At 38.2% G+C, this 15,680-nt stretch overlaps 1 pseudogene; it reads left to right on the forward strand.

The window, feature by feature from the left end:
- The window catches only part of LOC122107921, a 39,832-nt pseudogene that overhangs the window by 6,089 nt on the left and 18,063 nt on the right, over positions 1-15,680 (forward strand).

Here is a 15,680-nt window from a genome sequence, read left to right on the forward strand (position 1 = left end):
TGAGATGAGAGGATCACGGTTCAAAGCCAGCCTGGGCAGAAAAGAGATTCTTACCTCCAAGGAATCACCAGAAAATCAGAAGTGGAGTTATGGCTCAACATGGTAGAGCACTAGCTGAAAGGCTTCCCCGTGAAAATCACTGGGACACATGACCACATACAGATGCTAAGGGATTTAATATCAGACACCTGACAGGCTGCCTGGTGGGCTGAACGCCACTGCTAGAGGGTTCTAGAAGCCCAGTTATATGGGGCTTGGGTGAGATGTGAGGGGCGTAGGATCAGGGGATTTTGTTGTGGTGAGACTGTGATTTATTGTTGTAGCTGCCTGTGTCACTCAGTAAGATAAGACTTGAGTCAGCTAATTTCAGAGAAGGGCCTGTGTCACCAGATTTCTGGGGAAAGCCATGCTTTACAGCAGAGCCTAATATAGTGGAGTGGCTCCTAAAGTGGAGGAGGTCAGACTAACACTAGCCTTGAGTAAAAGAGGAGGGACAGCACCCTGGCCCTGTATTCAAGCCCCACAACCCACAAAAGAGAAAAGAGGAGGAGGAATGAGGAGGAGAAGGAGCAAGAGGGAGGAGGAAGAAGTGGAAGAAGACAGAAGGAGGAGGAGGAGGAGGAAGAGAGGAGGAGGAGGGAGAAGAAGAAAGAAGAAAGAAGGAGGAGGAGGAGGCAGAAGAAGAAGGAGGAGGAGAAGGAGGAGGAGGAGGGAGAAGGAGAGGGAGGAGGAGGAAAAAGAAGAAGGAGAAGGAGGAGGAGGAGGGGAGGAGGAGGAGGAAGAGAAGAAGAAGAGGAAGAAGAGGAAGAGGAGGAGGAGGAGGAGGAGGAGGAGGAGGAGGAGGAGGAGGAGGAGGAGGAGGAGGAGGAGGAGGAGGAGGAGGAGGAGGAGGAGGAGGAGGAGGAGGAGGAGGAGGAGTATAGACCAATGTTTAAGTCCAAATCTTAACACCTCAGCAAATTATTGACTTCTCTAAATATTTGTTTCACATTTACCTATGAAATATAACAGTTCTCTACTCTGTGTGTGTGTGTGTCTGTCTGTCTGTGTGTGTGTGTGTGTGTGTGTGTGTGTGCACACACAACAATCCTGGGGCTTGAACTCAAGGCCCTTGCGCTTCTCTTCTCAGGTCTAACACTCTACCACTTGAGCCACAGCTGAACTTCCAGTTTCTGGTGTTGGTGTTGTTGGAGATTAATTGCAGATAAAAGAATCTCATGGACTTTCCTGCCCTGGCTAGCTTCCAGCAATGATCCTCAGATCTCAGTCTCTTGAGTAATTACCATTACAGGTATAAGTCCCCAGCACCCAGCCCTCTATAAAGTTTGGAGGGTTAACTGAGATACACATTAAAAATGTTCACTCTGTCCCTAACTTCCAGTAAATATTCCATTGTAATAGTCATGTGTAGTTCCAGCACATGGATTTCATATTTCCATTCAGCAGTCCTTAGGTGTCTGTTCTCACATACGCTTGCTTTTGCTTTTAAAATCAGAAGGATCATTGTCAATATTCAAATTGTCATAACTTCAGTTTTAGGGTCATTTAATGAATTTACCTGATATGTTACAATTTTTATAGAATTCCAAAACGATTTACCATATTGATGATGAGTTTTTAAATGGACCGATCTTCTGTAACAAAATCCCTAGGCTTCCTTTAGTAAACCATTCACTCTTCCCTTTTGGTTTTACTACACAATTCAAAATAAGTCTTTACAAATTAATCCTATTTGTTCTTACAGATTTATTTATTTATTTATTTATTTTGCCGGTCGTGGGGCCTGAACTCTGGGCCTGGGCATTGTCCCTCAGCTCTTCAGCTCAAGGCTAGCGCTCTACTGCTAGAGCCACAGCGCCACTTCTGGTTTTTTCTGCTTATGTGGTGCTGAGGAATCAACCCCAGAGCATCATGCATGAAAGCACTCTACCATTGAGCCACCTTCCCAGGCCCTTCTTACAGATTTTTTTAAGGCACACAACTGGACCAGAAGATAATAGAATGTGAGAGGATTGTGGGAGAAATAAGACAATCATGAGACAAACTTACAAAGTAATTCAGAAGCCAGCCAAAGTTCTGCCCTTTAAAATCATCAAGACTTGCTTGACCACCATGCCAGAGCAGAGAGAATCTAACATTTTCAAGATTTTTGCAACTGACCTTGGGAGTCATTAGTTAAGAACTAATTTTTACTATTTTTTTCAACCTCAAGACAAAGCTTGGAAAGGTTTAATAAAAATCCATCTCTTGAAAAGGCATCATGGGGACACAAATAAGACAGTGGTCATTTACATAATCTAAATAATTAAAATGATTTTTAAATGATCCATAAATGGAACTATCATTGTTATTACTATGATTCTAATGGTAACCTGGCATATAATAACCATTTTCACCCCCATTGTCTTGGACCAGACCAGATAGGGACCTTCGTTTTCCAACTACAGAGTTAACCTACTACAAAGCTAACAAATTGCCCAGATATACTGTGGAATCTGGCACAGGGTTTTCTTTTTTTTAATAAGTTTTACATCGTAAAAATACTGTACAGAGGGATTACAGTTACATAAGCAAGGTAATGAGTACATTTCCTATCAAGCATTGTTGCCTCCTCCTTGTTTTTCCCCTAGCATCCCTTCCTTCCACCTCCACAATTACACTCTCCCCCACCCCCCACCCCCAAATTGTAAAGTTTGCTTTTCAACATAGTGTCTTGTACATCTCATTGTTATGATGGATCAACCTGTATACCCATTTAAACCTTTTGTTTTTACCCTTCCCCTCCCCAAATCAGACCGACATCAAATACAGTAAAAACAGGGGCTATACAGTGGGGGAGGAACACACGAAACAAAAAAAAATCACATGGTACATTATAAAAAATTCTCTTGTGTCCCTTGTGTGTCTCTTGTGTTCTCTTGGGGTTCATTTCGCTTCACATCATCTTATATGGTCATATGTACATAGCTTTTGATGTTTTCTGCTTTTCCCAGACAAATACCAGTTATTGCAAATAAAGGAACCCATGGGACCTATGTTTCTTTGGGCCTGGCCATCCTTCTTTCCTCTTCAGAGAAGTTTCTCTTTAAGTCTTTAGCCCACTTATTTATCGTGCAGTAGTTTCTTTGAGGATTTGTTGTTGAGGGATTTAATTTTTTGAGTTCCAAGTATATTTTAGATATGAGACCCTTGTCTGTTGTATGGCTAGTGAAGATCTTCTCCCAATCCGTGGGCTTTCTATTGATCTTGCTAGCTATGTCCTTTGCCATGCAGGAACTCTGCAATTTCATGCAGTCCCATTTGTCCAACCTTTCTTTGATTTGTTGTGTTTCTGGGTCTCTATTAAGAAAATGTTGACCTATGGCACAGGGTTTTCTTAGTAGATTCACACAAAGTATTTGTTAGATTTTTTTTAATTTTTTATTGTGAAAATACTGTACAGATGGGTTACAATTACATGAGCAAGCTAATGAGTACATTTCTTATCCAGCATTGTTTCCTCCTGCTTTGTCTCCCCTTCCCATAACAATTGTGGCTTTCATTAAGTAAGAATCACTGCCCCTTGGTTATCTACTTGCAAGAGACTAAAGCTGAACCCTATCTCTCTTCCTATACAGAAATCAACTTCAGTTGCATCAAAGAATAAGCCAGGAGGTAAAGGCTGACACCTGTAATCCTCAGGAGGCTGAATTATGAGGATTGCACTTCAAAGTCAGGTTGGGTAGCAAAGTCTTTAAGATGCTTTTCTCCCATTAACCAGAAAAGCCAGAAGTGGCACTTTTGCTCAAATAGCAAAACACCAATCTTGAAAATAGCCAAGCAAGAGAGTAGGGGCCCTGAGTTCAAGGTCCATATTATTTTTTTAAGGATGATTAGAAAGAATAGTATTATAAATACATTAAAAACAATAGCAAGAAAGAAAAAAATACTTGTGTCCCTATCTTGAGGTTCATTTCACTTAACATCAGCTTATATGGTCATATGTACATAGCTTTTGACCTTTACTGCTTGTCCCAGACATATATAATGTCCTATGTGATATTTTTTTGTTTCTTTGGCATGTTCTTCCCCCACAGTATAACCCCTGTTTTCACTGTATTTGATTCCGGTGCCCTGCATCTTCTATATACATTTTTCTAATTTGGGGAGGGGAAGGGAAAAAACAAAATGCTTAAATAAGAATACAGGTTGACCCATTGTTAACAATGAGATGTATAAGACACTATGTTGAAAATGATCTTTACAACTTCAGGCAGGGGTGGTGGGGAGGAGTTGGGGAGGTGGGAAGGGAAGGGATGGTAGGGGAAAAACAAAGGAGGGGGTAACAATCAATGCTCGATAGGAAATGTATTCATTACCTTACTCATGTAACTGTAACCCCTCTGTACAGTATCTTTACAATAAAATATATATTAAAAAAAGAAAGAATAATATTATGTCATTTGCTGGGAAATGGATGGAGCTAGAACAAATCATGTTAAGTGAGGTAAACCAAGCTCAGAGACACCAATGGTGCATGTTTTCTATCATATGTGGAAGCTAGATCTAAAATATACCCAGAAATGAGAGATTATACAAGACTGTAGGTATTCATGCACAGAGAGACCAAAGGAGGGTACTCTTGGGGAAGAATATAAGGTGCAATGCCTCTGTGCCTCTGATCACACAAAAAATTAATATTTATCTCAATAATTTCCAGGAAAGAAAAAGAAGAATTGTTTTGTTTTGTTTGTTTGTTTTCCAAAAGAGAGAAGGAGGAGGAAGGGGAAGAGGAAGAGGACAAAGAAGAATTATTCAAAGTAAAGCCTGAAGCTTTACACTTTCTCCAGGAGTTTTAGGCACAGATAAATATTTTCTGAATAAGACTCCTAAAGGATCAGAGAAAGAATTGACAAGTAGACTAAATCTAATTAAAGAATGTTTGCACCGCAAAGAAAACAATCACTAGAAACAAGAGACAACCCATGGCATAGGAGAAAATCCTAGCAAGTTATTTAACAGATAAAGGATTGGTTTCCAGAATATACAAATAGCATAAAAATAATAAACAATAAAAGGACAAACAATACGTGGCAAATGCACTGAGCAGACAATTCTCAGAGGAAGAAATACAAATGGAAAATAGATACATGAAATTTCAACACAGAATTAGAATGGAATGTTCAACATCATTAGCCATAAAGGAAATGCAAATCAAAATCACACTAAGATTCCATCTCACCCAGAATGGAAACCATTAAGAAAAAAAAATGCTGAGGAGGATGCAGGAAAAAGAGATTGCTCATACATTGTTGGTGATGATGTAAATTAGTACAATCACTATGAAAATCAATATGGAGTTTTCTCAAGAAAGAAACTGAAAAGAGATCTTCTCTATGATCCTGACGTACCACTGTAGAATGTATATTTGAAGGAAAGTAAATCAATAGACCAGAAAAACACCTGCATGTTCATGTGGATTGCAAAACTATTTATGATATCCCAACAGTGGAATCAACAATATGGCCTAATAATAGATAAATAGATTTAAAAAAGATGTGACAAATTTGTATGCATGAGTGTGTGTCATGGAATATTGAGAAGCCATAAAGAAATATAAAGTCATGTAACTTTCAGGAAAATGAATAGAATTGGAGGATATATTGAGCAAGACAAAAGCAGGCTCATAAACCAATATATTGTATGTTTCACTCACATGAGAAAAGTCCACCCTATATATGTTATCTGACCATATATAGACATAGATAGAGATGATATAGATACAGATGTTAAGAAGAATATAAAAGAGATAGAGGGTGAGTAATTTTTGAAATATATTGCAACTATATATGAAGATAGCACAGAAACTTCAAAGCCCCTATTTCTCATGGGCTCTGGGAGGGGGCAGAGAAAGAAAACTAAGAGGATAAAGAGGATGGGTATTATTAAAGTGGGTAGTTAGGAAGTATGAAAATACAACAAAGAAGCTTCCTAAAATAGCATTAAAGAGTGGAAAAGCAGGTAAGAGAAAATGATAGAGGGGGATTTATTGGAATATATTATAAACATGCATATGAATATCACAACAAAATCCCCTGATAACTAATGTACTTTTGAAAATAAATTAATTTGAACAATAACAATCATCTTTGCATTCCCAAAGTGACTATATACCCTTTAGTACTCTTTAATGTCTCCTATCTTTTATTTCTTATAACAAATGACTGCATAGATCAAGCTGAAACCTTCTAGGGAGAAGAAGAGCTTGTTAATTGTTTTTCTCCTATCTCACCAATTAAGTAGAATAAACCACATTTGGACTTGGAAAGAAAACATTCCAATTTGAGATCCTCCCTCCCTGTTTGGCAAGTATATAGAGTACATGAGCAGTAAAACAAATGAAAGCAGAAATAGCAAAGATTGTAACGCAGGCTGAATTCTTCAAATGTTGAGACCACAGGTCATAATATTCCATGTGATCCTTCATTAACAATGGAGAAAAAAATGTATGCTTTTCCCCAACTTGATGTGTCACTTGAGATGTGAACATGTCTTTGCTTTTAACTTTTGTTTCTTGTTTTTGTTTTTGGGTGTTTTTTTTTGTTGGTCATGGGGCTTGAACTCTGGGCTTGGGCACTGTCCCTCAGCTCTTCAGCTCAAGGCGAGTGCTCTACCTCTTGAGCCACAGCGCCACTTCCAGTTTTCTAGTGGTTTATTGGAGATAAGAGTCTCATGGACTTTTCTGCCTGGGTTGGTTTTGAACCGTGATCCTCAGATCTCAGCCTCCTCAGTAGTTAAGATTACAGGTGTGAGCCACTGATACCCGGCTTGCTTTCAACTTTTAGTTACATCAGTCCACAGTCCTATGACCTTGAATAAAAAACACCCTAGGAATTCCTGTAAAAGTAGAAATAAGTTTTAGTTGTCATTTCAGAACTGTTGTGAGGAACAGATGAGAAAATACATACCTAAGAGTTGTATGAACTGGGAAATATCAATGAAGCTCCCTTTTTAAAAAATTGAAGCCTTCTTTTTTAAAAAAAAATTATAGATAACAGTGAAAAGTACACAAACTTCTTGAAAGAGATTTGTATCTAATATATGGTGTCAAACTAGATTCTACACAAAATTCTACTTCATTTTTGTGAATAACCATGTTAAATACTTTCTTAGTACATAAGACAAAACATATATATAGCCAGGCACTGGTGATTCTATCAGGCCTATAATTTTACTCAGGAGACTGAGATCTTAGGATCATGGTTTGAAGCCAGTCTATGAGACTCTTCTCTCCAATTTACCACTAAAAAACTGGAAGTGGTACCGTAGCTCAAGTGGTAGAGTGCTAGCCTTGAGCAAAATTGCTCGGGGACAATGTCCAGGCCCCAAGTTCAAACCTTACAACTGACAAAAAATAAAAGCAAGTGTTGGGGCTGGGAAGGTGGCTCAATTGTAGAGTGCTTGCCTTGCATGCATGAGATCCTGGATTTGATTCCTCAGCACCACATAAGCAAAAAAAAAAAAAAAAAGCCAGAAGTGGTGCCATGGCTCAAGTGGTAGAGTTACTAGCCTTGAGCTGAAAAGCTGAGGGACAGCTCCCAGGCCCAGAGTTCAGGCCCCACAACAGACAAAATAAGTAGGTGTTGGAGACATTGCTCAATAGGAAGAATGATAGCTAATGAGCAGTGTCATATACCAAGTTTGAGTGGCAGTCTCACAAAAATAATGATAATAAATAGAAGAAAAAATACCAAAATGTAAAGGAAAACAAATATCAAAATAGAGACCTCATCAGGAAATTTTGCTTATATTAACTAAAGGAAGTGATAAATATGCATGCTATGAATTATGCAGTTACATCAAGATACGTTACTTTCATTGGCCTGAAACATCCATTCTCCTCTGATATATAGAACCTGATGACAAGGTAAGTAGAAGACAGACAACTGAATGGCAAGCCTAGGTCAAAAGGAGAGAAATTAAGTGTATGATTGATTCATGATTTGTCTGCTTATGATCAGATAAATAATGGCCCAAAAAATCCATTTTTCACAATAGGAGCATACATTCCTTTAGCAGCAAATGCTCATCTTTGTTGCCAATATACTGGGATTTTTTTTAACTCCAGAGGTTATTTCTAGAGATAGAGCACTGCTTTCCTGACTTTCCTTTCCTATATTAAACCAAGTTGACCTGCCACTTCTCCATGTTGTTATCTTCTTTTCCAAAATATGCAAATAACCTCAATCGAGGCCCATAGCCCAGGAGCCATTCAATCTTACTAAGTTGACTTCACATACTTCTGAAGGGATCGACTGTGCTACAAACTCTAGCTATTATTTCACTCCAGGTCTGTACATCATTCTCTAATTTCTAAGTCATTTGAGAGGCACCTTGCAGATGAATAATATGTTCAAAAAAGAAATTACCAGCTTGCTATTATACCACATTCTACTTCCTCACCTGGGTGGAAATTCATCTACCCTTGTCTTTGGAAAGAAACTAGAAGGACCTCCCTCAGACACTGAACAGAGGCCTAAGAATAATCTTCCCCAAAATTCATAGAGTCCCAGAATAATAGTGAGGCATAAATCATAAAGACCTCTAGACGCTGGTCTCCGGAGGTTAAAAATAAAGTGTTAAAAGGAGTGAGAAAAGGAGTAGGCTTAAGTATATGAATTCTCTTAGTACTCTTCTTACTTTGTTCAAAATACTTTAACATGGCAAAACTTTTAATAACCACTGTAAAAAAGTAGGCACATAGCCACCAATATATGTTTCTAAATGTCATACTATATGTCTGTTTCCATAGCCAGGTGAGAGACAGCAAGATAAGGTCTTGTCTTACCTTTCAAGAACGGTACTGTACATCCAGGCCAGAGACAGAAGAAATAAGCCAATCACTGCAGTAGAGGGTAAAAACACTCTCAAAAAAGAATATAGCAACTCTTCCCCACACCCCACACCACCTTTTCCCTATCCTCTCCTTTTGGGAAGAGCTCAACCCTCCTTAGGAGAAGCAAAGGGGTAAAGAATGTCATCATGTGCTGGAGGGGATGTGGCCAGAAGAGAACCCTACTGCTTTGTTGGTAGGAATATAAACTTGTTCAACCACTTTGGAAAGCAGTATGGAGGTTCCTGCAAAGACTCCACATAGAGCTCCCATATAACCCAGCAATCTCACTTTTGGTCATTTACCCAATCACAAACAAGGCTATACTACAGCTACCAGCACAACCATGTTTATCACCACATTATTTACCATAGCTAAGATGCCCCTCAGTAGATGAATGGATCAAGAAAATGTGATATATATATATATATATATATATATGTATATATATACATATATACATATATATATATGAATTCTATGCCTCCTTCAGAAAGAATGTCATTGCCCCATTTGTTAGGAAATGGAAAGACTTGGAAAATTTTATATTTTAAGTGAAGTAAGTCAGGCTCAAAGAAACATAGATCCCATGGTTTCCCTTATTTGCAATAACTAGTACATGTGTAGGATAAGCAGAAAAGGTCAAAAGCTATGTACATATCACCATATAAGATGATGTTAAATGAAATGAACCCCAATATTGGGACACAATTTTTCTTTCTTGCTATTATTTCTAATGTATTTAATGTACCATGTGATTTTTTTATTTCTTTGTATGTTCCTCCCCTTCGATATAACTCCTGTTTTCACCGTATTTGATGTTGGGGACCTGCATCTTGTGTATATACTTCTATAATTTGGAGAGGGGGCGGAAAAAATAAAATGCTTATATAGGGATATGGGTTAACCCATTCTAACAATGAGATGTACACGACACTATGTTGAAAACGAACTTTACAACTTCGCAGGAGGTGGGGGTAGTTGGGGGGGTGTAGTTGTGGAGGTGGGAGGGATTTTCAACAAATCAAAGAAAGGTTGGACAAATGGGATTGCATGAAATTGCAGAGCTTCTGCATGGCAAAGGACATAACTAGCAAGATCAATAGAAAGCTCAAGGGTTGGGAGATCTTCACTAGCCATACAACGGAAAAGGGTCTCATATCTAAAATATAACTGCACCATGTGTCTTCTATGGATTAATGTTCATTCGGAGATTCTGCTGGATGCCAAAGAATGAGCACAACACACTTTGTAGGAAGAGGTAGTGAGTTTGGGCAAACACTCCTGAGAAAATAACCCTTCCTCTCTTTACAACAAGCTGTGGAATTGCCATTGCTGAAGGTTGTGCAAGTTAGTTACCATCTACACAATGGTAACTAAAAACCCCTCTTCATTCAGAGAATTGCGTTCACTTTTCCACCTGACTACATGGAGAGATGGGCCACCTTCCAGGGTGAGTCTAATACTTGACCATCAACTTGACTTATCTACATCTGTACAAGGCAGGTGGCAGGTGAGAAGACCCACCCCCGCCCCAAGTGCTCCAACAAGGGCTCTTGGGCCACATTTTCCACCCTGAGACTGTGTCGCACATCACCTCTTCATACATGGCTTCTGGTGAGCATTGTTCTTCTTTAATTAAATCCCTGCAGTGAAGATCTTTCCAATCAGAATGAATTGTGGAGCGCTCTGCAGAGGTAAGCAGATTAAAGAGAAGAAAAATAAGGTCAGCCAATTATTTGCTGAGGGAGAAAGAAGAGGAGCTATGGTGTACTTCTTTTAAAAAGGAAATGAATCCTGAGTATTACAAAAAAAAGAACTCCTAATAGTCATCGGCATTGTCTTCTTTACAAAGCAGAAGATTTTTATTTTTTTTCCAAAGCCTTTGAAAAGAGAATCAATGAGCTTCATGGCAGCCCAGAGACAAGAGTTTCTTAGACTGTCAAATAAAAGGGGGAAGAGGGGAGAATGGTTGGCATTCATTAGTATTAAATTGAGCATTTTCTCATATCAAAGTCAGCATGCACTCGCTTATCTTTATAATGCTTCATTTACTTGCTTGACCTCTATTATTTTGATGGTGCATGCAGACCTTAAAATTCATTTATTTTTAAATAATTTGTTCTCCGCTTCCCATATTTTTTCATAAAAAATAGATCTTCATTGGATTGTTATTATTCATAATTATTATTCGTGAAAGTTACCTTTCACATATATGTATACAGTGCCGCTTAAGTGAGCTCTTCTGCCAACTCTTTAGTAAGTGGCCCAGTGCTGGGAGCTGTGTGTCTCTCCTTTATTCATATGACTAATGATTCATTGACACTTGTCATTTGCTCAAAAGGAAGAAATGTGTCTCTTTGGCCACCTTAATGTGCACAACGTCTGTCTCCTCCACAGCCTTCTGTTCCAATGTCAGTCATTTTTACCATAGTTAAAGAGGATTAACTCAAAGAGTGGCAGCTGCATTTCCAAGCCGGAGAACCCCAGTGAAAGTCAATCTAGCCTATTGTTATATACAGAAACAGGACAAACAGGGAAATTCAAGAAACGTGCACTGACTCTTATTAGAAAAAAAGAAAGTCTCATGTGGGATCCACTTCCCAAATGAATTAACCAACTTGGAATAGTGTTTATCTCTTGAGGAAGCAGAGAAAAAGTAACTTACATTGTCTATGAAAGTTAATATAACCACTGTAGAAATCAATATAGTTATCAGAAACTAAAAATTGAACTAATGTGTACTTCATCATACCATGAATGGACATATATCCAAAAAGAGGGTAAATCAATATACGAGAGACAACTTCATACCCACATTTATTTCAGTTCTATGTACTACCATAGCCAAAGTGTGGAATTAGCCAGTGTCCAACAACCAGTAAATGGGCAAAGAAAATATGATATAAATCTATATCTGGAGTCGGGCGCACCGGTGGCTCACCAGCCTGTAATCCTAGCTACTCAGGAGGCTGAGATCTGAGGATTGAGTTTCAAAGCCAGCCCAGGCAGGAAAGTCCATGAGACTCTTATCTCCAATAAGCTACTCAGAAAACTGGAAGTGGTGCTATGGCTCAAGTAGTAGAGAGCTTGCCTTGAGCTGAAGAGCTGAGGGATAGTGCCCAGGTCCAGAGTTCAAGCCCCACAACCAACAAAAAAAAATCCATATCTGTGTTTTTCTATACCCCACACACATTCCACAGCCTTACCTTATTACTCAGCCCTAAAGAAAATGAAATTATGTCATTTGCAGGAAAATGGGTAGAACTCAAGGTCATTGTGCTGAGCAAAATAAGCTAAGCTCAAAAAGCAATGTGCTTCATGTTTTTTCTCATTTGTGGGATCTACAACTAAAAGATGTGCATAGAAATATACATATATAGGGTTTAAGTATATTTACATGTATACACAAATGAATATAGACTTTACAGAAGGCACACTTAATAATAGTGTTGATAAAATGCTTATTGGACATTTATAAATGCTGAGCATTATTCTAGTATTTTTTACATGAGTTCTTTGATCTAATCTTCATTAGGATGGTATTAGATACATAACATTATTATCCTCACTTTACTGATGCAAAAATGGAAGCAGCTAGATAAGTAATCCATGTACATTCCCCCCAGAGATTGAGACACTGAGACTCCTGAACTCTTGGTCTCCATGTCTATACCAGATTGTAGTGTATATGTGCCAAGTGCAATGTTTTTATCTTTATTCTATAAAAATACTACTAAAAATGGTTCATTTCATATTCAGAAATGAAAAAAGTCATGGAAAAAGCTTTATGGAATTAACTGAATCTGCCTAAAGTTTGTCCAACTTGCTAGTGGCAGGAACAGGATTTGAACCTTGATCATTCAAAGTCCAAGGCTGCATACAAGCCACACTGTAGCCAAAGGAGTACATGCCATAAGATTCATCAAAGCTCTTCCTTCTCCAAGACTGAGATTTGCAACAATACTTTCACTGGCAGAATTGTTTTTCACATATCACTCAGTGAATGGCAGCTCCAGCAAACAATCAACGAGTAAAGTACTTGTATCAACCAGCCCTTTCTTGCCTGATTGATGCTAATTTCCAACAAGGCTTGACAGTAGAACTCAACATTCGATAAGTAGCAGTGAAGCTGCTGTTTCTCTGGGGACTCTCTCACTGCAATATAGAACAAACTGAACATAGATTTCTACTGAATCCAGTTCAATTTTATACTATGCAGAGGGTGAAATCCTTTCAGAAAATGAAAGAAGACTTGGACAAATTCTTCTACCGGATCAACATAATATGAGATCATTCTAAGTATTACTTGGAAAGGAATGCAGTTGTATACTATTATATAACAAATTATGTCCATAGGATTGAGTATATATGGGCAAAATTAGTATATTATGAAAATAGTCATTAGTCACTTTTTATTCATAGAATTGTTATTATTTCACTATAGTGTCAGTAAGTCACTAGACTAAGTCGCTTTTTCCTGAATGATTTTGAATCTATTCTAGGACTCTCTTCCCCCTTTGAATTAAATAAAATTTCTAAAGACAAAAAGTATTTTTTTTTAATTTTATTATTTTTTTTTATTGTGAAAATACTGAACAGAGGGGTTACAATTACATGGGCAAGATAATGAGTACATTTCTTATCAAACATTGTAGCCTCCTCCTTTGTTTCCCCTTCCCATCCCTTCCCATTCTCCCCCTACCGCCCCACCCAATCCTCCCCTCCCCCACCACCAAAGTTGTAAAGTTCGGACAAAAAGTATTTTTATACATGAGAGAAAACCTGCGCTGACAAAAAATATATTGATTTGTTAATTGTGTGATAAAAAGTCATTAAGTATTTCTTAATGATGTTTATCTATTGGAAAAGTAATTTTATGTGTTTGTTTGTTTGTTGATTTTGGCATGCTAGGTATCAGAACCAGGGCCTTTCATATACTAGGCAAGCTCACTATTACTAAAGTGCTTCCTCAGTAGGACGTATTTTTTTAAGCTGGGCTTGGTAGTGCACTCCAGAGACTGATGTAGAAAAATCAAAAGTTTGAAGACAGCCTGGATTACACAATGAGTCTGAAGTTAGTTTGAGCTACACAATGAGTGTAAGGCTTGCCTGGGCTACATAATGAGATCCTATATTAAAAAAAGGAATTCATCTAATATGTGAACTTAGTTAAAATATTTCGCTAAAAAGGGGCCAGGTGACTCCCTATAATTCTAACTACTCACTAGGTCAAAACTTAAGAAGACTGTGGTTTGAGGCCAGACTGGGAAAAATATTTGAAAGATCCCATTTCAACCAATAAAAGCTGAGCACAATGCAGGGCACTATGTGCCAGTGGCTCACTCCTATAATCCCAGCTACTCAACAGATTGAGAATTGAGGGCTGAGAGTCAAGGCCAGCCCAGGTAGTAAAGCCAGAGACACTCTCTTATTTCCAATTAACTACTAAAATCGCTGTAAGTGGAGCTATGGCTCAAGGGGTAGAGCACTACTAGCCTTGAGCACAAAAGCTCAGGGACAACAGCCAAGCCCAGAGTTCAAGCCCTAGGACCAACACACACACACACACACACACACACACACACACACACACACACGGGGGAAAAAAACTGAGCAGAGTGGTACATAACTGTCATTCTAGCTACATGGGAAATATACATAGGAGGTCTATAGTCCAGGCTGGCCACGGCAAAAAAAGCAAGACTCTATACAAAACAAAATGAAATAAAAATTTTGAAAGTACCAGGCACAGTAGCTCAACTATAATCCTAGATACTTGGGAGGCAGATATCAGAGATCACATTTCAAGGCCAACCAAGACAAAAATTCATGAGACTCCATCTCATCAAATGATTATGCACCATAGTGTACCTATTATCCCAGCTATAACAGAAGCACAATGGTTAGGTGCTGTCATATATATACATTATATATATATATATATATATATATATATATATATATATATATATATATATCTCAGTGATATGGGAAAGCACAAAAAGGAGGATCTCAGTCCAATCAAGCCCAAACATAAAATAATACCCTGCCTTGAAAAGAAACAAGGAAAAATATGGACTGGAGGTATGTTTCCAGTAGTAGAACACCAGGCTAGCAAGTGCAAGATTCTGAATTCAATCCCTAGTACAACAAAAACAACAGCATAAAAAATGGCTGTGTGGCTCAAATGGTTGAGCATCTGCTTAGCAAGTTCAAGGCTCAAATTCAGGCCCTCATCCTGCAGATAGTAGATAAATAAACAGATAGATCAGTTGATTGACGGATAGTAGATTCCACCAATCAGTCTCCATCCCTAGCTTTTACTCAAATTTCAAGTACACACATACTCACACGTCAATCCAATTACTTACCCAGACTTTGGGTTTAAAATTGAGTCATTCAATGTATCAAAGTATCAAAGCTTCTTACATGCTTCTTCTCTAGGCATTAAGGGTGGGAGAATCGCATATATAACTCCAAACTTGAGAGGCACAAAATGCACTTTGATGAGGAAGCTGTTAGTGTAGGCACAGCGTGAAGTGGCCATTCTTTTAACTCAATTCCATCTCTGTTCTAGGAAGAGTGAACTTTCTGGATTGTTTTCACTAATGCTGACTTCTCTCTTTACATATTTTCTTTTTTTAAAAAATGGTCATAAAAGAATATGATGCAGTGTCCTATACTTTTGACCCATACCGTTGACTATAAGAAATAGCTCTATATTAAAATTTATTGTGCCTGACTCTATTTCCACCACAATGATAAAAGCAGATCCCTTCTATGGATCAGATAAACTTATATTCAA

The sequence above is a fragment of the Dipodomys spectabilis genome, unplaced genomic scaffold, assembly GCF_019054845.1.
Source record: "Dipodomys spectabilis isolate Male_0828 unplaced genomic scaffold, ASM1905484v1 ptg000054l, whole genome shotgun sequence".
Lineage (NCBI taxonomy): Eukaryota > Metazoa > Chordata > Mammalia > Rodentia > Heteromyidae > Dipodomys > Dipodomys spectabilis.